Source organism: Toxorhynchites rutilus, chromosome 1 (assembly GCF_029784135.1).
Source record: "Toxorhynchites rutilus septentrionalis strain SRP chromosome 1, ASM2978413v1, whole genome shotgun sequence".
Lineage (NCBI taxonomy): Eukaryota > Metazoa > Arthropoda > Insecta > Diptera > Culicidae > Toxorhynchites > Toxorhynchites rutilus.
The window spans coordinates 25,085,794-25,110,125 of NC_073744.1; the positions used below are offsets into that span (position 1 = coordinate 25,085,794).

The 24,332-nt window shown below is 39.5% G+C and overlaps 1 protein-coding gene across 15 annotated transcripts in view; it reads left to right on the plus strand.

The window, feature by feature from the left end:
- The window catches only part of LOC129776923 (peripheral plasma membrane protein CASK), an 858,562-nt gene that overhangs the window by 52,196 nt on the left and 782,034 nt on the right, over window positions 1-24,332 (plus strand). The window lies entirely within an intron of this gene.

Genomic DNA, 24,332 nt, shown 5'->3' on the forward strand with positions numbered 1-24,332 from the left:
ACGAGTAAGTTTGCTAAAATCGTTTGAATCGTTAGACAGATTTATGTCAGGTTTTGATGGGTTAATTGTTACATTTAGTTAGCATTCGATTTTTTTCCCAAGTTGATTTCCATTTTCGCTTATTTTTTTTTTAAAGAGATTGCATTTTTCGGGAACATATTGGGGGGTACAAATTGGAAAACGAAAATCGATCGCATTGTGAAACTTATCCACTTTTAATCGCTTATTGCTCAGTTATTTCACGATGGACTTATGAGGGTTTGGCGTCAATCGATTGGACACTCCATAACAATTTATTACATTGAAGATACGAATATTTATCATGAAGCTAACTATCGAACAATTGAAAAATCTCAACCATTATCTAAACTGAAATCCCGCGTTCTGATTGGTCGATCCGCAAAAACAACCTTTACTCTCACATCCAGTGCAGATGCACTCTGTAGAAATTATAATACGGGACTGTGTAATGAAATATGAGTTTGATGTTCGAATTTCTGCTGACGTGCAACGTCACATGTTTTTGAAAACCGAGAATTCAGTTTCAGTTGTTGCTTTTTGTTTTGTTATGTTTATTTATAGATTCTGAAACCTGCGATTCTGATTGCTTGCACTGATGCCAAATAAGCTGAATGTTACCGAGAAAGGACGAGACTTTGGATGTATCTATCAGCTTTATCTGCATGGAATTCACTCTCATATATACTTTTATTATTCCATCTATACACACACACAGACGGCAAAATATCTTCTGCTACTACATGGGCTGAAAAGTCCCGAGATTTTTAATGACAGCAATCGTTTTTTGGGCAAAGCTGTATTCAGTCCTCAACATAGTTTCCTTCGAGGGCAATACACTAGTGAGTTTCCAACATTCGATTCCTTTTCTGTAGTACGAAACGTCTAGGTCTTCGAAATATGCCTCAGTTTCTGCGATAACTTCCTCATTCGTTGTAATTCTCTTTCCCTGAAGCCACCGCTTGAGGTTCGGGAACATATAGTAGTCGCTGGGGGCCAAGTCTGGAAAATATGGTGGGTGAGCAACCAATTCGAATCGTAATTGGTCCAACTTGGCCATCGCGTTGAAGGACGTATGCGACGATGCGTTGTCGTGATGGTAATCGTCGAAGATTATGCCATGCGCATCCCAAAAACGGAGGCCAAAACCTTCCCGGCCGACCGTTGGTCTTTTGGCTGACTTTCGTGGTTTATCAGCCTCTGTCTATTGGACTCAGGAGTGTGGTAATGGATCCACGTTTCATTAATTGTCACAAAACGTCGAAAGAAGTCCCCTCGATTACGCTCGATTACGGCGTTGTTGAGCCAAACCAGCTGCGGAATCATCTATGCACCGCTGTTTTTAGTCGACGGTCAGCAAACGCGGCACCCGTCACGCGGATAGCTTTTTCATGTCCGAAATGTATCCCACTCGTTCATTTGAAATGCCTACGGCCTCAGCTAACTCGTGCAACTTCACTTTACGATCGTTCAAAACAAGTCGATGCACTTGTTTTACTATTTCTAGATTCGTAGCCTTTTTGGCCTTCTAAAGCGATGTGCATCAGCGTTGCTTTTACGGCTCATTTTAAATTCACTGAACCACCGATAACCTGTTGTTCTCGAAGGAGCAGAAGTGGGATAACATTTCGTCAACCACTGCATTGATTGTTCAGGATTTTTTCCCATCAATAAACAATGTTTGATCAAAATACGTTATTCCTTTTTTTTCATTTTCTATACGAATGCTCAGGAAGTGAAACCTAATCAACTGTAGTTTGTGAACAAATGAACGAAACGTCATGAAACTTTATACACAGACTAGTGGAAGATGAACCTCTCGAAATGAATATTGCTCATTTTTAGTGGCGCCATCTGTTGAGAAATCCCGACACGTTTCAGCCCTTGTGCCTCATCCAACTATTAATCATCATTCTTTTGGCATCACCACTCGATTGTTAAACTGTAAATGTGAACAAACTAAACCTGTCAATCACGTAAAACGGCTTTTTTCAGGGCCTCCAAATTATTATCATAAAATTTAGTAATGTAGTTCCCCAAACATTCCCATATTCAGTATGCAACAGATAGCCTAACATAATTCTACGTCAACTATGTGATCGTGTCACAGCCCTATTGTAACTTTTTCTTCTCAAAATCTTTCCATTCACGTTATCTTTTCATAAAAATAGCCCATCCAGATTAAACATGTCAATTTATTTCCTTCAGGACAAATCAACAAAACATTTTTCTTCTAAATAGAATTTATAACCAAAAATTCTATTATCATCATGCCATGCCATTCATCATTCATTCATTCATTGATTCAGCTTGCCTTTGCCTTTGCCTTTGCCTTTGCCTTTGCCTTTGCCTTTGCCTTTGCCTTTGCCTTTGCCTTTGCCTTTGCCTTTGCCTTTGCCTTTGCCTTTGCCTTTGCCTTTGCCTTTGCCTTTGCCTTTGCCTTTGCCTTTGCCTTTGCCTTTGCCTTTGCCTTTGCCTTTGCCTTTGCCTTTGCCTTTGCCTTTGCCTTTGCCTTTGCCTTTGCCTTTGCCTTTGCCTTTGCCTTTGCCTTTGCCTTTGCCTTTGCCTTTGCCTTTGCCTTTGCCTTTGCCTTTGCCTTTGCCTTTGCCTTTGCCTTTGCCTTTGCCTTTGCCTTTGCCTTTGCCTTTGCCTTTGCCTTTGCCTTTGCCTTTGCCTTTGCCTTTGCCTTTGCCTTTGCCTTTGCCTTTGCCTTTGCCTTTGCCTTTGCCTTTGCCTTTGCCTTTGCCTTTGCCTTTGCCTTTGCCTTTGCCTTTGCCTTTGCCTTTGCCTTTGCCTTTGCCTTTGCCTTTGCCTTTGCCTTTGCCTTTGCCTTTGCCTTTGCCTTTGCCTTTGCCTTTGCCTTTGCCTTTGCCTTTGCCTTTGCCTTTGCCTTTGCCTTTGCCTTTGCCTTTGCCTTTGCCTTTGCCTTTGCCTTTGCCTTTGCCTTTGCCTTTGCCTTTGCCTTTGCCTTTGCCTTTGCCTTTGCCTTTGCCTTTGCCTTTGCCTTTGCCTTTGCCTTTGCCTTTGCCTTTGCCTTTGCCTTTGCCTTTGCCTTTGCCTTTGCCTTTGCCTTTGCCTTTGCCTTTGCCTTTGCCTTTGCCTTTGCCTTTGCCTTTGCCTTTGCCTTTGCCTTTGCCTTTGCCTTTGCCTTTGCCTTTGCCTTTGCCTTTGCCTTTGCCTTTGCCTTTGCCTTTGCCTTTGCCTTTGCCTTTGCCTTTGCCTTTGCCTTTGCCTTTGCCTTTGCCTTTGCCTTTGCCTTTGCCTTTGCCTTTGCCTTTGCCTTTGCCTTTGCCTTTGCCTTTGCCTTTGCCTTTGCCTTTGCCTTTGCCTTTGCCTTTGCCTTTGCCTTTGCCTTTGCCTTTGCCTTTGCCTTTGCCTTTGCCTTTGCCTTTGCCTTTGCCTTTGCCTTTGCCTTTGCCTTTGCCTTTGCCTTTGCCTTTGCCTTTGCCTTTGCCTTTGCCTTTGCCTTTGCCTTTGCCTTTGCCTTTGCCTTTGCCTTTGCCTTTGCCTTTGCCTTTGCCTTTGCCTTTGCCTTTGCCTTTGCCTTTGCCTTTGCCTTTGCCTTTGCCTTTGCCTTTGCCTTTGCCTTTGCCTTTGCCTTTGCCTTTGCCTTTGCCTTTGCCTTTGCCTTTGCCTTTGCCTTTGCCTTTGCCTTTGCCTTTGCCTTTGCCTTTGCCTTTGCCTTTGCCTTTGCCTTTGCCTTTGCCTTTGCCTTTGCCTTTGCCTTTGCCTTTGCCTTTGCCTTTGCCTTTGCCTTTGCCTTTGCCTTTGCCTTTGCCTTTGCCTTTGCCTTTGCCTTTGCCTTTGCCTTTGCCTTTGCCTTTGCCTTTGCCTTTGCCTTTGCCACGAGAGATACTCGATGTTGTACGTTTTGGCACAATTATTTCACATCGAGTGAGACTCGATGTTGTACGTGAAAGGGTTAAAGGGGTTCATGGTGGGAGCTGTGTTCTTCGGTGGAAAACTGAAGGTGAATTTTTGTTGTGCTGAAGAATACATTTCTAAATTTCTATAATGTTTGTTGTCGCCGTCAATAATTGCGTAGTACTACATTAACCATGCGGTCGTGTCCCGGGCAATCTAATGTATTCAAATTTATCATGTATTTCCGTTAACCATCTCACCTACAACATCGAACCTCACTCGTGGTGTTTCGATGTGGAATGCTTACATAGCTCCAGGAGTACGACTTTCATTAGAAAGCTCCAGACGATACCACACAACTAAATATTACTAATTGTTCTGTTGATTTTTTTTTTAATGAACTTCAGAAAAGAATAATCGTCAATCTATATATATACAAATGGATTTCTGTCTGTCTTTCTGATTATCATGGACTCCGAAATTACTGAACCGATTGACGTGAAAATTTGTAATCTAGGAAAACTTGGTTTTAGGGGCCGGGGAATATTTTTATGATAGTTCGAAGTCCCTCCCCCCTCTCTAAGGGAAGGCTGGCATACAAATGATACACAAATTTGAGCATAACTCGAGAACTAATCAAATGATCAAATGAATGAATCAAATGAAGCCAAATTTGGTAAATGCAGGTTTTAGGGGGCAATAAATGTTTCTATGGTGGTTCGACACTCCTCACCCCTCCCTAAGGAGGTGAGGGAGCTGCATAACTCGAGAATCAATTAGGAAAATGGAACAAAATTTGGCATGTGGAGGTTTTTGGGAGCAATAAATGTTTCTATGGTGGTTCGACACTCCTCACCCCTCCCTTAGGGGGGAGGGGGCTGTATAACTCTAGAATCAATCAAGCAAACGGAACCAAAAATCCGTTACATGGAATAAATGTTTGATACAGAAAATATGATAGGATGAAGACAGCCCTAAATCGGACAATTCCTTTCTCAAGTTTTGCTGGTATCAACACATTCGGCGATCCATTTTTATTTATATAGATAAAAGATGATATAGGAGTGCATTTTATCAGAGAGAGAGAGGAGGAGTGTCTATTCACCATATAAACGTTTCGTGTCCCCTAAAACCTTCGCATGCCAAATTTGGTTCTATTTGCTTGATTAGTTTTCAAGTTATGCAGAAATTTGTCTTTTATTTGTATGGCAGCTCTCCTTAGAGAGGGGGGTGAAGTGTCTAACCATTATAGAAACATTTATTGCACCCTAAAAAACCTGCGTATGCCTAATTTGGTTCCATTTGCTTGAAGAAGTCTCGAGTAATACAGAAATTTGTGTTTCATTCGTATGGCAGCCCCACCCTAAAAGAGGGGGGAGGAGTGTCTAACCACCATAGAATCACCTCCACATGCCAAATTTCGTTTCATTTGCTTGATTAATTCTCGAGTAATGTAGAAATTTGTATTTCATTTGTATGGCAGACCCCCCCTGCCCCTTATAGAGGGGGGTGGAGAGTCTAACCATCATAAAAACATTTATTGCACCCTAAACCTCCACATGACAAATTTGGTTTCATTTGCTTGATTAATTCTCGAGTAATGCAGAAATTTGTGTTTCGTTTGTATGGCAGCCCCACCCTAAGAGAGGGGGAGGAGTGTCTAACCACCGTAAAACCATTTATTACACCCTAAAACCTCCACATGACAAACTTGGTTCCATTTGCTTGATTAATTTTCGAGTAACGTAAAAAATTGTGTTTCATTTGTATGGCAGCCCCCCTTAGAAAGGGGGGAAGGGGTCTCGAACTATCATAAGAACCTAGGGCAAGGGGTTAATGAAATGTATCTTGACTGGGCACATGGAGACGCATGGTAGTTAGTCTGTAAAGCTGGCTGTGTAGCTGATATGCACGTTTTTAAAAATGTTCAACTTTCTTACCGCTAAACCGATTTTTTTTCAAAAATGGTCATGTTTGGCAATATAGAAGAAAAAAAAATTGCAGCCTACCGTAACGCGGCTCAACTTAAGGGTCAAAAACATGGCACGTAATATTCGATTGGTATCTTTCTCTTAAACTTGTCTGGGTCGATGTGAAATTATGAAATATATCTCGAGGACGATTAGCCTCAGGTTATTAATTTCCTCAACCAAGCAATATTGTTCAAAATAGTTCAACCAACCAATCAAAAACCCACAGCCGTGAGCAGTAATCTTTTTGGCAAAAGGCGAATTTGCGGAGAACTGATCGACTGAACGGCGGATGATGATTTACATCGGCGTCGTTGGTGTGGATAATCGAACTTGTTCGCGCCATTAAAAGGCCATTCCCGGCTATAACCAAAGCTGTAAATGCAGTGGAAAATTTAACGACTGTTTATCTTCGCGAAAGAGCGCGCGAGAGAGCGAGGTAGAGAATGCAAACAAATAAAACGTGGTACCATTTAATTTAAGGAAGCTTTGCTCATTCAGATTCCCGACGGCAGACAAAGCGAAAATGACAAGCCATTTTACTCATGCTTCGATGGAGATAATCCGATTTAATCGGGGAAAATTCAATTTTCATGCCTGACGCGCGTTGTGAGCATTACGTGCCAGTATCTTTGCGCACTTTCGACTCGGTAAGGTTTAATGAGGCTAGTGAAATCATGAGCCCATAAACCTTGGAATGGAACCTTTAAATATTAATTCGTTTGTTGGTGGTTCGCTTCAATCTCACCAACGTCGAGTTCAGGAATGCATAACCGCCGCAAGACAGCGATGGCCAACAGGAGCGGTCTTTTTTGCTGCGATCGTTTTTGTACTTAAACTCCAAAATGTAACATAAATTTGGTTCTCTTTCCCTGTCTCGGTTTACTTACTCTCGGAACGTTCGACTGTCATGTCCCCATGTAAAGGGGTGGAAATTTCGCCAGGAGCCAGGGATTCTCTTGCTCTATTGTGTTGTTCTTTTTTTCCGGCTGCTCCTCATACATGATCTATATTAGTAGATGGCGTTGACTGTACGAGCTTGTAGCTCGTGTAAGAGTGGGTGGCAAAATGGGAAGCATGACGAGCGGAGATTTTATGACGGCTTCGGGCACAACACAACGCAATGTGTCTTCGTAGCTACTGAGAACGCCAACAAGCCAGCACAAGCATTCACGAGTTAGGGAATATGCACAATCCTACTCTCGCCTTTCGAGATGGGATGGGATGGGATGGAGATGGTGCATTCTACAACCCTATACATACTCGTTATCCATAGTTCCTAATGCGAAAATAAGTTCAGTTGATATATGGATGTTCGAGAGTTGGTGTGCCAACGCCTCGTGTCGTTACAGACATGACGAGAAATCCTTGTGCAAGAAGGAGTTTTTTTTTCTCTTCCTGGGAGTTTACAGGTACGGATTCGCTTCGTTCGCTTGTGTTTGCAGAAATGTGCACGATAGCGAACTTCTTCATCAAACGTAGTCTGGTGGAAAACTGATAATCTTTGGCTGGAAAAAGTAGTCGGCAACGTGAGAGTGTTTGCTGATAGGATGTACCGAAATGTGAATATATGGTGATACGAAATCCTCCCTTTGGCAGAGTTGTTTGCATTACTGTTAAACGAGCTATGAAAAGTTTGATGTTTCGTAGCTATGGAAAGCGTACGTTATGGCCAACAGCTTTTTTGTTCTGTGTCGAACGGTCAAATTTTCAATTACCTCAGTATCGATCTGGTTCGTGGAGTGAATAGAGATCGTTACGTACCTTCGACATGTTGAATATAAAAAGAAATTAACTCTTTCTAAGTTCTTCCAAAAGCTCGGGGAAAAAAATCTACAGGGTCTTTCAGATTAAACGCTCACGCAAAAATTTTAATAACTTCTACAAAGTTGAACCGATTTTTATTTCTAAAAAACGAAAATAAAGCTTATTTTAGGAAATTTTCGATGTGACCACCACATTTTCGATAACGCGTTTTAAACGGTGAACAAAAAATTCCTCCAAATTTTGTGGCTTATCAACATAGCAACGGTCTTTCACGTACCCCCAGAGGAAGTAATCGACGACGTGAAATGTTGAAATTCTTACCATAAAAGTCCCCGCACACTGCAGACTTTTTATCGGCCGATAGTTTGGTCGGCTTCTTAATCAGGAGAGTAGTACGGGGCAAAGGTGCACACGGGGCAAAAGTGCGCATTGGCATTTTTGTAGCAAACGAGCATAAAATTCCGACAACAGTGTATTCGTTTGATACATTATTACACCATCAGCTCACACATATAAACAAGACAAGAAGTTATGGCAAGAAGTTATGAGGTAAAAAGTGTTTTGCGATGTTTTGATCTAATTTTGTCAGTTTTGGAGATGATGATTAACTTACCTAAAATAACTGGAAAATTCGAAACACTTTCAAGGAAATCTTCATTCTATAGTAGATGATGGTGCGTATTCGTTTTTGTAAAAAGGTTAAAGAGCATTTTTTTAAAAATTCGATTAGTTCAAAAATTACATGTTGGGCAAAAGTTCGCAACAGAGTTTTGCTCTGAACAAAAATTGTAAAATGTTTTCAACCGAATGTTTCGCAAGAAGAAAACTGATTTGAAGAAACACACTCCTGAAATGCTCAAATGGCCCGACAGAGGCAGAGAGTCTCGAATCGTCGGATTGCGGAAGACCTCGATATTTCTGAACCAGCTCTGAGGAAGAGGCTCACATCAGTGAGTGATTTATGATTTGAATCTTCTTTTATTGACATTTCTACTTCTGCTGGGATGTGCCGGCGAGCACCTATGGCGGGTCAGACAAGCATTTACGAGTGAGCAGTCTGAGGATCTGACGGACCACTGCAGATCACTGGACAAAGCTTTCTGTGGTATGACTCTCAAAAATTTACGTCGTCTGGCGTTTGATTTTGCGGAAGCCAACAACCTTCAGCACGAATTCAATCAAGTTGCAAAACTTGACAGGATGAGATTAGGATTCTATCTTCATGAGGAACCATCGTCTGTCTCTTCGAACACCACAACAGCGCAGCGAAGCAACAGTGCTCCAAGGCAAAACGTCGGGATCCTCAGAACCGAATCCAAGATAAGGAAGAAAAATAAACAAAAATAATTCAAAATGAATTTCAAATGAAAAATGTGTTTATTTTCACCACGCATTCAATTCAATTACGGTTATGTATCGTTTAGGTTTATGTTTTCACAATGAACTTCAAATAAATATTGGTTTTTTTCAACAATGAGTATCAAATAAATCAAGTGTAGGTAACTATGTATTTATAAACTTGATCTATATTAATAAAAATGATTTAGTGTCCGTTCCTCACGATTTAACTCAAGAACGGAGCAACGGATTTAAACAGTCAGTATCAGGATTGATGCGTCTTAGTCTGCATCAAGTTCATATGTCAAAACAGAAATTATATACCGCGAGTATTGATTACGTACATACAAATAATTTCTGTGAGAACTTGAGTGTTCGAAATGATTTATATAAATATATCAATTGTGGGCGGGACAAAGTTCGCCGGGCCAGCTAATTTGTTAATAAAAAAGAATTCTGTTTGAAATGTTAGACATTTTCAGATATCTCATATTGTCAGTCTATTTACACGTGGTATGTTCAACCATAACACCCACTCATCTTCACCCATAAATCATTATACAGCACCCCCTCCTTCCCACTGGATGGTGCCTACACACTCTGGTAATGATGCTTCTTCCGCTGGTAATGATAATGTATTTATTTTTGTTATAAGTCACCTCAGAAGAACAATTCAATAAGTGCGCACTTTTGACCCCCATACGGTGCGCACCTTTGCCCCCGCTATGGGGCAAAAGTACGCATTTGCCATTTTGTATTAAAATAGGTTTTTGTCTAACTACAAAAAAGCTCGAGAAATTCTTGTACTACGTTTCGAAGGTAATATACATAGTTACAATTTGGTAAGCAAATTGAATTTTATTTGCTTTTATTTCAAGAGTCATTGGACGACAACAATTAGGTGCGCACCTTTGCCCCGCACTACTCTACGGGGAGGTATGCATGTGCTCACATTACACCGATTCATTATCGGCCGATTATGCCTACTTTTCCATACAAATTATCAGATCGACTAAACTATCGGCCAATTGAAAGTCTGCAGTGTGCGGGGGCTCTTAGAGGACAAAGTTTCATTCGGTTTCATCGGTTGCTCGAGTAATACGATTTCACTAAAAATACACATCCTTGTAAATTGTACATCTTGACACTAAAAACCATCCGATCAGACTGAACGAGTAGCCGAATATGATCGTCCCGAAGTGGGGAATGCACTGTTTCTATCGACGGAGCGAAAATTGTTATAAGGAGCTCTTCGGTTTTTTTTTGCGTGAGCGTTTAATCTGAAAGACCCTGTTTTTCACTTCCAGCGGAAGTTTACTTGTTCTGTTAACGGCGCTTCTCACGCCCCACGCGGGAGGGGCATTTCAATTCATCGATGATACAATCTTTTACAACGGCCGATCCGGAGATTCGCAGATTCGATGTCTTCCCAGTCAATTGTACAATTTGCAATTTGCCGTTGTTAGAGCTAATCGCTGGTAAACAAAACACTTGCTCCGTTCCCTTAGCACTAATGCCAGGCGTACAGCATCCATCGTTATCCTGAGCATATTCGAAGAAAACGACGAAACACTTCTCCGGATGAATCGCCGAACCTTGACACCGGCTGTCGGTGCAAACGATAATCATTATTATATCACCGCCGATTAGCACCGGCTGAAGGACCGAAGACTGAACGATTGTCTGCTGTGTCTATCTTCTGTTTCTGTGCCAGACGACGACGAACGCGCGTTTGATTGATCCGTACCAGACCAGGAAATTGGAATCCATCAATATGCTCCTATAATTCCCTTTCCACCCCCCATCTTGCCAATGAGTTAGTCTTGTAAATTTACGCAGCCCACCGCTGAATACAATCGTGAACGTGAATTCAGGAGGTGAAGCTGTCAGAGTCAGCAATAATTTAGCTTTTTCTACCGAAATTGCTTGCTTTCCTTACAAAACGTCACCCTCACCGATTGCGCAAGGACCGGAAAATTAGGATATTTTTGTGCCAAAAGCAGGGTGGGGCGTGGAATTGGAAAAACGCATGTGGCGTCGTTTTCGCTGAATGAAAGCGAGTGACAGAGGCGGAGGGGCGGAGGGGCGGAGGGAGAGGCCGGGCTGTCAATGGTTTCCGCTGTGTGGGACCCAAAATAAAGTGCTGTTCTTGATTACTTTCCACTCTAACCTTCCGGAGTTCAAGCCGGCCTGGGCCGAGCCTGGGTGGATAAAGCTAGGAAAGCAGCGCCATCGGTAAATTGCTCTCGCTCCGTTTTTGGGATTTCTGTGTGGGCTCGTGTGTGTGTGGGTGTGTGTACCTGCGAAGCCCAAGTGCGCTTTATATATATTTACACGACGGTTCGGTGGAAGCTAATTGTGTTTCACGCATTCAATTATACGCCCAAGTGAGTCCTAACGGAGAGAGCTGCCCGTGCCGTGCTCACTGAATGGAGCTTTAAAGTAAGATTTGTGCTGATGTGAACGCATATGAAGGTGGGCAGCACTGCGAGAGGTGAAATGTGTTGATTTCTGCTGTAAATGGATGTACGATGAATACTGCGGACGGGAAGCAGGCAAATGAAGTGATGAAAACATTGATTTACATACTTATCACATCGGGAAATATGTTTGGTGAGAGGTCTGTAACCTACAGACATTGACCACAGTATAATACTTAGGTTTTGTCAAGCTACTAACCGCTATAAGAATCAAATATGAGGGCTGACAAGTGATTAACAAAACAGAAAAAAAACTAACGACGGGACTTTCCTTTTTAAAAATGTAACAAAATTCCTATAGAAGCAGTGGAATGTGTTTAGCACAGCATAGGAGACTGGAATCTGTGGAATTACTATTATGATGATATTCAATCTGATTTATATCATGAATATAAAACTGCATTTTGTATCTGTATGCCGAGATTAGGATCAGGTATTTTGAATCATTAATTTATAGTTGGAATCTAATTCGGTTTGTCTCTGAAATCATAATCCAAATCTAAATCTAGAATCTGAATCTAGAATCTGAATCTAGAATCTAAATCTAGAATCTGAATCTAAAATCCGAATCTAAAATCCGAATCTAGAATCTGAATCTAAAATCTGAATCTAGAATCTGAATCTAGAATCAAGAATCAAGAATCAAGAATCAAGAATCAAGAATCAAGAATCAAGAATCAAGAATCAAGAATCAAGAATCAAGAATCAAGAATCAAGAATCAAGAATCAAGAATCAAGAATCAAGAATCAAGAATCAAGAATCAAGAATCAAGAATCAAGAATCAAGAATCAAGAATCAAGAATCAAGAATCAAGAATCAAGAATCAAGAATCAAGAATCAAGAATCAAGAATCAAGAATCAAGAATCAAGAATCAAGAATCAAGAATCAAGAATCAAGAATCAAGAATCAAGAATCAAGAATCAAGAATCAAGAATCAAGAATCAAGAATCAAGAATCAAGAATCAAGAATCAAGAATCAAGAATCAAGAATCAAGAATCAAGAATCAAGAATCAAGAATCAAGAATCAAGAATCAAGAATCAAGAATCAAGAATCAAGAATCAAGAATCAAGAATCAAGAATCAAGAATCAAGAATCAAGAATCAAGAATCAAGAATCAAGAATCAAGAATCAAGAATCAAGAATCAAGAATCAAGAATCAAGAATCAAGAATCAAGAATCAAGAATCAAGAATCAAGAATCAAGAATCAAGAATCAAGAATCAAGAATCAAGAATCAAGAATCAAGAATCAAGAATCAAGAATCAAGAATCAAGAATCAAGAATCAAGAATCAAGAATCAAGAATCAAGAATCAAGAATCAAGAATCAAGAATCAAGAATCAAGAATCAAGAATCAAGAATCAAGAATCAAGAATCAAGAATCAAGAATCAAGAATCAAGAATCAAGAATCAAGAATCAAGAATCAAGAATCAAGAATCAAGAATCAAGAATCAAGAATCAAGAATCAAGAATCAAGAATCAAGAATCAAGGATCAAGAATCAAGAATCAAGAATCAAGAATCAAGAATCAAGAATCAAGAATCAAGAATCAAGAATCAAGAATCAAGAATCAAGAATCGAGAATCTAGAATCTAGAATCTAGAATCTAGAATCTAGAATCTAGAATCTAGAATCTAGAATCTAGAATCTAGAATCTAGAATCTGACATTCGGAAAAGGCCGATTTTGTTTGTCGCCAACACAGTCGATTTTCGATTTTATGTTGCCGAAAGGCGCTGCCTGATATAATTTGTGGATTATTTCTTAGTGAATTATATTTTTGCGAGCGTTGGAGCAATAAGTTAATAAAATATAAAATCCTTGGTGTCTACGTGTCTCTTTTGTCTCGGCGTAATTGTAGAACATATGGTGATTCAATTTTTCGATATGGTTGGTTGAAATATGTATAATATTTTTATTGGACCCCCATAAACATTTCTCGTACACAAAAACCCTCAGATAACAAGTTTGGTTCCATTTGCTTGAATTATACAAGTTATGCTGAAATTTGTGTGACATTTGTATGGCAGCAAGATATTAAGATTTTTGGTTATCAATTTTTTTAGAATTTTGGATCATAATTTCACGATCTGAAATTTCTGTTTTTTTATCTGACATTTTTCAAATTTAGATCTTTGGATTTTAGTTATGCTGAAATTTGTGTGACATTTGTATGGCAGCAAGATATTAAGATTTTTGGTTATCAATTTGGTTATCAACTAAGATTTTTGGATCTTAGTTTCTACATTTTCAGGTATTCGAGATTGGATTTTTTTTTATTTGAGATTCTAGATTTTTGGATTTTTGGATATTGTTATTTTGGATTTAAAATTTTTATGTTTAAGATTTTCGGATTGTAGATTTTTCGAATTTTGTTTTTTTTTTAATTTTTTGGGATTTTAAATTTTTGGTTTTTCGATTTTAGGATAATAGATTTTTAGGATTTTATTAGGTCGTTGGGTTCGATTTTTTCATTTTAGATTCTTGATTTTACGATAATGTATCTATGAATTTTATATTTTTAGGTCTCTGTATTTTTAGATTCAAGATTTTTGGATTACTTAATTAGATTACGGGATTTTAGTTTTTTTCTTTTTGAGGCAACCTCGCGTAGTGGTAACATCCGTACCTCTCACACTAAGGGTCACGAGTTCAATTCTCACTCCCGACATTTGTCCAAAACTGGAAGCAAAAGTGACGAATCAGCCAAAAGTGTTGAAAGTCACTATAATACAGTTTTTTTTTTGCGTTATTAGATTGCTGGAATCCACGATTATGACATACGAAATCGATTTACAATTCGAGATATGAGATCTCGACTTTAAAACAAGCAACGGACATCAGTAAAATCTTAGTTTGAAGTCTGTATGCAAAATATATTACTGGAATCTGAAACCTAAGGGAATGATAAAAGAATCTAGGATTTTGAATCAGGAATCCTTGATCTAGAATTCGGTAGCTCATATTTCCATAGGTGTTATAAATATCAAATCTAAGTTAGGAATCTCTATTCATATTCTGTAATCTATAATCATTTGGAATATTAAGTGAAAATTTTGGCCCATGGAAACCTGCGTCCTGAATAACAATCCTATCCCTAGATCCTAGAATTACTATCTAGAAACAGGATAAAGCTTTTCAATCTTGAGTCTGGTCGGAGGATTTACGGAATGCATGTTGTGGACTGTTTCGAAAGATATCATACGAAGAAGAATTATAAAATTCGATCTATATAGGGCGGAACGGGGGGGTAAAACGCGCCGTCGGGGTAAAACTCACCCCCTCGAAATATCATAGAAAATGAAATAATTGGGAGGATTTTTCGATGCTCATAACTTCATTTCTTATCGTAAATACTACTGAATATATGCAAGCACAGAAAACCTCATCTTGCTTTAAAATATAGCAATGTATAGAAAACTGCAAGATTTAATGCAACTTTTGTCGCTTCTGCCATAAGACCTTTGAAGCATTATAAGGCTAATTTAAATTATGGAAACTTCAGAACATTATCAAATATTACTAAACCTATCGAATGAGTTTGAATCAACAAATTTTTAAAGCTCAATTCTTATTTGAAATGCGATTTTATCAACCAAGTCATGATGGGGCAAATCGCCCAACTATGAAGAGCTAGTTCACTATCAGTGTTACCAAATAGCACAGAAGTTCTTCTCCAATTCTTGTGTGCATATAACCGTTTACTCATACCTGTTTTGTATCATGTAATAAAAAGTGGAACGAACACAATTATTACAATGTTCCGCACTACTAAAATCCATCCAATAACCTAAACCTTAGAATCACAATAAAAACTCATGCTTAAAAGACTGCCAGCACTTCTATGTACAGCGGCACGTAGAGATATTTTTTGTGAACAGCGACACGTATTAATACATTTGTAAACAAAAAATATTGAAATAAAAATACCTCGGAGTCGTCTCTGGTTCGACAACAAAAAAAGGTTCGAAAATACGAAAGCATCTGATATTCCTAACAGACGAGAAACGTATCCGAAGCTGGGTATATACAGCGAATCAAGATTTAACCAAAAGATATGCTTCGAAGTCGTTTGACATTTCGACCCGTTGTTGTGGTGCGTTTTGGACACCGTATAGATCATTTAACCCCGTCTGTTTTAGAAATGCTTACAATATAATCTTGTAGAATTTTCATCATTTCTATTTGTTCTCCCGATTCGTAATCTTTTTAGTACACATGAGTACAAAGAAAACAGACGTGGCTACGCTTTTGGTGTGAAAAAAACAATGATTATAGATGATTATAATGATTAATAGAGTAAAAATACATGTTACCCTACATAAAAATGGAAGGCCAAAAATGTTGGTAAGCGCAAAACCAAGGAAGGAATAGTCCGATTTGAGCCGTCTTTTTTGTTGTATTCATCTCTTCTCGTAGATCAATATAGCAGAGAGAAAAATCGGAAAATATTCGGAAAACTGTGAAGGAAGAAAAATTCGGAAAATTGGATTCCCATATGTTTTACAATTACATCATGATAAGCGGTGTTAGTATATCCGACATTTGCACCAACGAAATTGATCTTTGATCGAAAATGGAAATTGACTTTCAGGTGGAATCACGCGTGTTTTAACGTGTTAAGCATGCAAACAGCATAAAAAAGAGCAAACATAGACTTAATTGCTTCACATCATTGCGTATTTGTTGACAGCCACCGCAAATTTGTTGCTTTGTTAACATTCTATTATAGAAGCAGTAAGCTACAAAGTTCATTCACCTTGAAAAAGACCAATTTGAAGATTAATTAACAAATAGTTCGGGGATTTAACACATGAACGTTCGCTTAGGAAGAGAACGTAAATTTGGACGAAGCGGAGTTTCTATATAGAAACATCACATTAAACACATTGTTCAGAAAATGCATATATAAAGTTAAAAAAATAATAATAAACTAATCTTGTTTATTTTTCAAAATTTTACAATTTATGTATCACTGCTCTTTCAAGTAAACATCATTTCGGCCAGTACGACACCTATGAACAAGCTTAAGACGACCGCAGAGGGTTGAGCCTCAAGCTTCTTGTTTCCTGCTTCCAAACTTATATCATAGTTAGATATACGAGGGCGGTCCGATAAGTACCTAGCCTCATCGCCCGATGGTGTCAGTATCGCTAGAGAGATCGTGTAGTACATTCTCGTAAACGGCTACTGTCAAAATCAGCCGAATCGGAATCGTAGTTTTATTTTTACCGTGTGTGGAAGCGGGCGTGTCCGCTGATTTTAGAAAAATGTAAAAAATGGAAATTCCGCCGTCGCCACGGCCAAATTGGTCGAAGTGCACTACTTCTTCTTCTTCTTGAATGGCGTTAACGTTCCCTTGTGGAACTTTTGCCGTCTCAACGTATGCATTAACTAGCGTCATTTATTAATACTTGGTCGAGATTTCTTAAGCCAAATAACACGCCTTGAATGTATTCCGAGGGGCAAGCTCTTGAATACGCATGACCACAGTGCAAGTCGAAGGAAATTTCTTTGACGAAAAATCCCCCGGCCAGAACGGGAATCGAACCCGAACACCCGGCATGATAATGTGAGACGCTAACCACTCGGCCACGGGTGCACTTTGTCCACTCGAAGTGCACTACGATCGACCATATTCTCCAGATTTGGCCCCGAGCGACTTTTGTTTGTTCTCAAACTTGAAAAAGTCACTCGCCGGGCAGAAATTTGAGTCGAATGAGAAGGCCTACTTTGCATACCTCGGAAAAACGAATTTTTTGTTTTTTTTTTGTAGGCTTCAGTACTTAGCCCTGGACTGCCCTCATAGTAAGATTTATATACGTCCAAAAATCCCTTCCCATCTAAAATCCGGTGTAAGTGTCGATTTCCCAATTCTGGTTCCCAGACGGTTTTAGTGAAAGTTCACGCGTAAACGAACTAATTTAAACAGTTTTATTATGGGCTTATATGTTGCATAAAACGTGGTCTTCGCTGGTGATGTGCCTCATAAAAGAAAGCGAAAGCTGACGAGTCTCCTCACGTCAACAGGGCAGACAGCTGTCAGATCGCGAGTCGCCAGCTTGATGAACGTCATGCTTCGTGAGGGTGGTCCTTCCAACACAGAACACAAATATTCTAAATCAAGGTTCAGGAGGATGAAAAATCTATGGTACTTAGTTGTTAAACTAACGAAATAGAACCTAACATCAATACTTAACCATAAACATTATAGAATGAGTTTCAATCTGGTGTTTATTCTTCCTTTTCGTTTCATTCTCGTTTCCGAGATTGGTTTTTGTGCTTGATTGTTTCGGCATTCACATCTTGCAACTCATAGAGGCACCATCATAATCTATGATGACACCTAACGCCACGGTCGAAGCGAAGAATGATCCATCGTGCTTTTTGGCTTTGTGGGGATTCAACATTTGGTGGCGCTATGCATGAGATAGAATAATCAACACACACATGACAAGGCTTTAATTTTGATGAACAAAATAGAAAAAAAAGATCTCCCCAAGCCACAGAAGCAACAGCTTTTATGCTTCCCTATTCGCCTTCTCCATGGAATCCGTACGAGTAAACAACAACCGTCGTTTGCGAAAAACAGTTACCAGCAACGTCAGCGAGCATGTTCTGCTCGTTTGGTAACCCACAACTATGGATCTAACCGAAGCCCCTCCAGATCTATCTTGTTGCTGAAGCTCGGATGCTCTACACAATGTTATCCTTTCTCCCGAAACCCCCTTTGCCGCGGCGAATGATGCACACGTTTGCGCGCGCGCGCCTTTGTTTGTGTGCGAATCTTGCGTACGCTCGTGTCTCGGGTCCCTCCCAACACCTCCTCCGCTCATATGAAATACCAAAGATTATGGCTCTCGTAAAATTGAACTTATTAAATATACATTAAGGTTCGTGGCTTGGGTGTGAGGAAGCCACACATTCTGGCGGAAAGGGGCGGCGCGCTCGGAGAAGAACACGCAAAATTATGGACGGAAAAACGTTTGTTTACTTTTTACATTTATTACTTTGTCTGTTGGATTTTTTTTTGGGGAAGCACAAAACTTGTCGGATATTACATGGAAATCCTTTTGGGGGTTTCGCACATGGCACCGGATCGCCCGGAAGCGGAAAGCCGGCTGGTGACGTGAAGTAATGACGTCGGTAGCAAAAAACTGAATATTTTAACAGTTCTCAGGGAGCATTCAACAACTGTGTTCTAGTTATGTTTTCGGTTCTGCTTATCAATTCAATTAATTATGCACAGATTCTGGCTCGACATAAAGTAGCAATTAATATGTTTCCACGCCCTAGGAATCTCCCGTAAACGAAAGCTGTTTGCTGAAAATCTCAATAAACAGCCCCAATTTGATCCATAATCATTAATTTATCCCGAATGGTTTCTCCCTAGCGAGTGCTACGCTGGAACGATTATGGGCAGGACACACCGTCCTGCAGGGTTAGATCTAATCCTTACGATGCGCCGTAAAAGCCGACCTTTTGTGCTCATCTTCGGCTACACCTTTGCTGCCAGCATCAATTAATTAATTCCGAACTGAGGAAAACATTTCCATCCCGTGCTGACGCAAATCCCGATACGCGCTCGATCCTTCGTGTTCAAAGCGAGAGAGAGATTGGCACATCCCTCCCAGAGATCAATTAATTAAGTTCGCGCCGCACGTGTGAACGCGGTTCCGCCGTCTTCGGCGGCGGCAGATTATCCCCGCGAAATGGCTCGCATTGCTCGTCACGTGAAATGGTGGTTCGTCCGTCGGGGGTACATGGAGTGCGGGGGGTGATTGTATCGCGGTCGCACATAATGTGGTTTACGGCTCGTAATGATAAACACTTATCGCCATCACATGCATCGGTGGTAGTCAGTGGCGACTGTTGCGTGGCTGCGGTTGCAGATGGGGATCGCCATCTCCACACTCCATGCATTGCACATTCGTCCTCATGTTGTGACACTCTATGTAGGAGCTCTCTCGAGCTCTCCCAGTCTGTATGGAATGAGCGAAGCGATAGTTAAAGAATTTTCTGAATATTTTAAGCGCGACATATAACGCTTCCAGCTGTGAACACACAAGCTGCGGGAGGTTAATTGGAAAGGTTAGGTTACTCGATGGTGCCGTTGCACTCGTGGTGCTGGGGAACAAGCTGACAACGCACGAGGAGTTTTGTAATAAAGTTTGTGATAGTCGGGTGTTTAAATTAAACGCTCTGAATGAGTCGTAAAATGTGTGCTTCGTTTGTTACACCGTCTGAATAACCTCGTATGTCTATGGTGTTTCTGACATTATTATTCTATTTGGTACTCTAGCAGACGTTTACTTAATATTTCAATCGTCGCTTCGTTTCACAGTGATCTTATTAAGAAGATTTTAAGCCGTTCTAGAATATCGTTTTCATAACATTCGTACGGTCGCATCTTTGATAATATGTGTTGCACAAGCTTTTTTGGAGAGCATTTTCACTTTTTTACTTTCTGTCAAATATATACCGGGAATTTGTAATTTTAAATCTTCCCGCTGAACATTTTTTATTTTATTTAAGTTGGTACTACTGTAAGTGGTCTTAGTGTCAATTTCAGTTTGTTTACAACGTCATTGAGAACAAGTTTTTTTCTTGCTCGGCAATTTTTGATAAGGATAATTCTATTGGTCAAAAATATTGTGTGAAATTTTGTGTTATAAACAATTTTTTTTGTGCCGAAACGTTGAAAATATTGCAGAATACGTTTGGTGATTCAACTATGCCGAAAACATGAGCGTATAATGGTATAAGCCATCCAAAGAGGGCGGGAGATGAAATGAACGATTTGCCACGTCAAAAAGGACCGTCCACCTCTTCAACTGATGAAAACAACGATAACATAAAAGCAATGGGGCTCGGAAATCGTCATTTAATTTTGGGAGTGCTAGCCCGTATCTTTCACAAGACCGTTAGTCATATTTTGGTTGATGTGTTGGGTACGAGAAAAGTCGCAGCACGACTAGTGTCAAGAGAGCCCAATTTTCTTCAAAAATTTAATCACAATCAAGTGGCTGGAGACATGCTTGAATGAGCATATTCTGATCCCACGTTCATCCAACGCATAATTACTGGCGACGAGACATGGGTGTACGAGTATGACATGCAAACTAGTCAACAATTATCCGCATTGACCGCTGTCAACGAGTCGAAATAGGTCCCTGTGTGGGCTCCAGAATGCGCATTGGCAGCACTGCCCGCTTTAACTGTCTCGCCATACTCGCAGGGTTGCCATGATAAAATCTGTGTTTTTGGTCTCAAAAAATCTTTTTATCTGTGTTTTTTCCCAGCAAATCTGTTTCGATATCTGTATCAACCCTTGGCGGTCTTTTGTTTTTTTTTTGCTTTCAGCCACAACAGCAAAGAAATATACTAATACAGGGCAGACTAGATTATATACGGTCTCGGATTTCTTTTCACTATATATAATCGAATCATGTATATAAGGAGTTAAAAAATTTCATATTTAATGGAAGAAATCCTTCTACGCATATGTTCGAATTTCAAGATTGACAGAGTTATAGAACTTTTTTTTGTTTCGCAGTCTGTTGCCTAAAACTGGCTTTACATTAAAAAGCACGCTACGGAAGACGATTTTGTCGATTCCATTTGAAAGATGAAAAATTTTGATTTATTTAAATAACATTTTGGAAGTTGGAAAGTTAGCAATCTAATGTGTTATTATTCATTCATTTTATACTAGAAAACATTTTAAACTTGCTTTTTTGATCAATTAAATTAAAGCTTTCTAACCGCTCTACGAAATTGTTCTTTGACACCCAACTTTTATCTTTCTTAATTTCGCTACAATATAGATATAAACAATTTCTGGTGAATTTCAAGCTAAATCTTCAAAAATCACGATTTTTACCGCACTGTTGAAAGGTTAACTTTTTTCTCGAAATAAGTAATATTTGAAATGTAATTTAATATAATCGAGTCCAAAATTGTATATAATCGAATCATTTATAATCCTGTGTAATCCTAATCCGACCTGTCACAAAGTTCTACATCACTGCTTTATCATGTAAAAAAAATTACGGCCAGTACGACACACATGTCGAAATATAATACGGCCGCAAAGGGTTAAATTTATGAATTAAATCTTGGAGCATAATCTTAGCTTTAATTTCATTGATTGGCATAGTTATTTTGAATTTGACGATGTTGATGGTATCCACGTAAAAATTTCTTATTTACGGTGCTTTAGTAGGAAAAAGATAAACAGAGTTATTTATTGATTGTGAAGCTAGCCGATGACGTGGACTTTTGTATCTTTTCGCCTTAGATTGAACATGAGAAAACAGTACTACATGCTACATATGAATGCCAAAATGACTCTCATTCAGACTGATTCCAATGGTATATGATTAAAATTGGTGAGTTGGGAAAAAAAATATTATTGAGCACAAACCATAACTAATATTTTCAATCAGCTGCCAAAACACACCTCATTAAACTCTAGCGAATTCAGTATCTTTGTCTCCGTATCGCGTTGGGATGTATGCCCTCAACGCATACCATGAGTCTCGAGGTTTTGGCAGGCCTACTCCCACTAAAAGATCGCTTCAATTTATTATCTCTTCGGTTCTTCATCCGGTGTAAGGTCATGAACCCATTGGTGATCGGAAATTTTGAGCAGCTGATCGAGCTAAATTTTCACTCCGGATTCATGAGTTCATATCATGAATTCATCTCCATGCAGGTTGATCCTTCTTCGTATATTCCCAACCGTGTTTGTTTCCCTGACTACATCAATTCCTCTGTGCATTTTGATCTGTCCATGAAGCAAGATATCCATGGATATTCAGATTACCAACGATCGAGGATCGCTCCAACGATCTTCGATGAAAAGTATGGGGGTATCAATTGTGATAATATGTACTTTACTGATGGGTCCACTATAAACGAGTCCACAGGATTTGGAGTGTTCAACGAATTTTTTAGCACCTCACACAGTCTTCAGAATCCTTGCTCAGTGTATATTGCTGAATTGGCAGCAATTCATTGGGCGCTGGACAGCGTCGCCTCACGACCTGTTGAACACTATTACATTGTAACGGATAGTCTGAGCTCTGTCGAAGCTATCCGTTCAGTGAGGCCGGAAAAGCACTCGCCGTACTTCCTTGAGAGAATACGAGAAATTTGGAGTGCTTTATCCAGACGCTGTTATGTCATTACCTTTATCTGGGTCCCTTCACATTGCTCCATTCCGGGTAATGAGAGGGCTGACTCATTAGCAAAGGTAGGTGCAATTGAAGGCGATATTTATCAGCGTCAAATCGCCTTCAATGAATTTTATTCTTTAGTCCGCAAAAATACCATCGCTAACTGGCAACGCAAGTGGAATGAAGATGAATTGGGCCGGTGGTTTCACTCGATTATCCCTAAGGTTAGCCTCAAACCGTGGTTCAAAAGTCTGGACTTGAGTCGGGACTTTATTCGCACCTTCTCCCGACTCATGTCCAATCACTGTTCGTTAGATGCACTACTCTTCCGTTTCAATCTTGCCAGCAGCAATCTCTGCGTTTGTGGCCAAGGTTATCACGACATCGAGCACATTGTTTGGTCGTGCGAGGTGTATCTGGTCGCCAGATCGAATTTAAAAAACTCCCTTCGGGCCCGAGGAAGACAGCCCAATGTGCCGGTGAGAGATGTGTTGGCTCGGTTAGACCTTGATTATATGTCCCATATATATGTTTTCCTTAAAGCTATAGATCTTCGTGTGTGATTGCCCCTACATCCTTATACCCTCCTTTCCTTCCTTTGCGGGTAATTCGTCCCCTTGCTATAAATAGTAGAATAAGTTGAAATGTAAATACACTATAGATATACGAATAGATTTATAAATTGAGTGTTCATCAACATTGTTACAATTTCCTTATATCCCATCCTTCTCCTAAAAATATGTCACCCTCCTAAACTCGAGTACACCGCGAGTAATCGGTTTTCCACCTTACTAACCATAGATGTAAGAAAATTGTTTATATATATAGTTTTAAAATTATATTTAAGAATTCGGCTCCTTTAAACTTAAGTAACTGAGCCTGTAAAAATAAACGAATTAAAAAAAAAAAAACTAATATTGGATCGTTATTTTGAAAAGTCTGTAAATCTGTATGAAAACCAAAAAAATCTGTAATCTGTATCTACAGATTCTTGGTTTCAAAAAGTCTGAAAAATCTATATAAACACAGATTATTCTGTAGATATGGTAACCCTGCATACTCGTCCATCCCACCTTTTATAAATACCCCTTTTATAGCAAACCCGATGAGCAAACCTCGAGCTCGGCCTGACAGCTCCATGTCTATGGGCCCGGTTATTCACAGTCCCGTTTGACTTTTTCCTATTTCCCAAACTCAAATGACCGCTTCATAAGACCCGTTTTGACAGCATTGAAGACATAAAAACGAGTTCGCTGCGTGAACTGAAGGCCTGACTGCAGCTATACACAGTGTTTCGATGACTGGATTATTCGTTGAAAAAGGAGTATTGCTTCAGAAGGGTCCTAATTTGGAGACGTTAATATAATTCAAGATGCATGTTTTTAAAACACAAATTCCCGGTATATAAGAGTGTATTTTTTTATATATGTAAACCCACTAATTTCAATTATAACATAAAGATTTTGTTATTTAAGATGGGAACAAGAACGTGAATACGGCTGATAACCACCAGCGAATTGAAGTCACATAAACGTAACTTCGGCTGTCAGAATGTTAAAATTTCAGATTTTCATCACACTTGCATTCGTACTGATAAATTAGCTCAACACAATTACTCTGTTCTTTACAGGTTCGTATGAGTTGTTGTTGTTTTTAATTGATCACTACTAAACGGTTCTATCTATTTATATTATTCTTCTTTTTAAATTTATA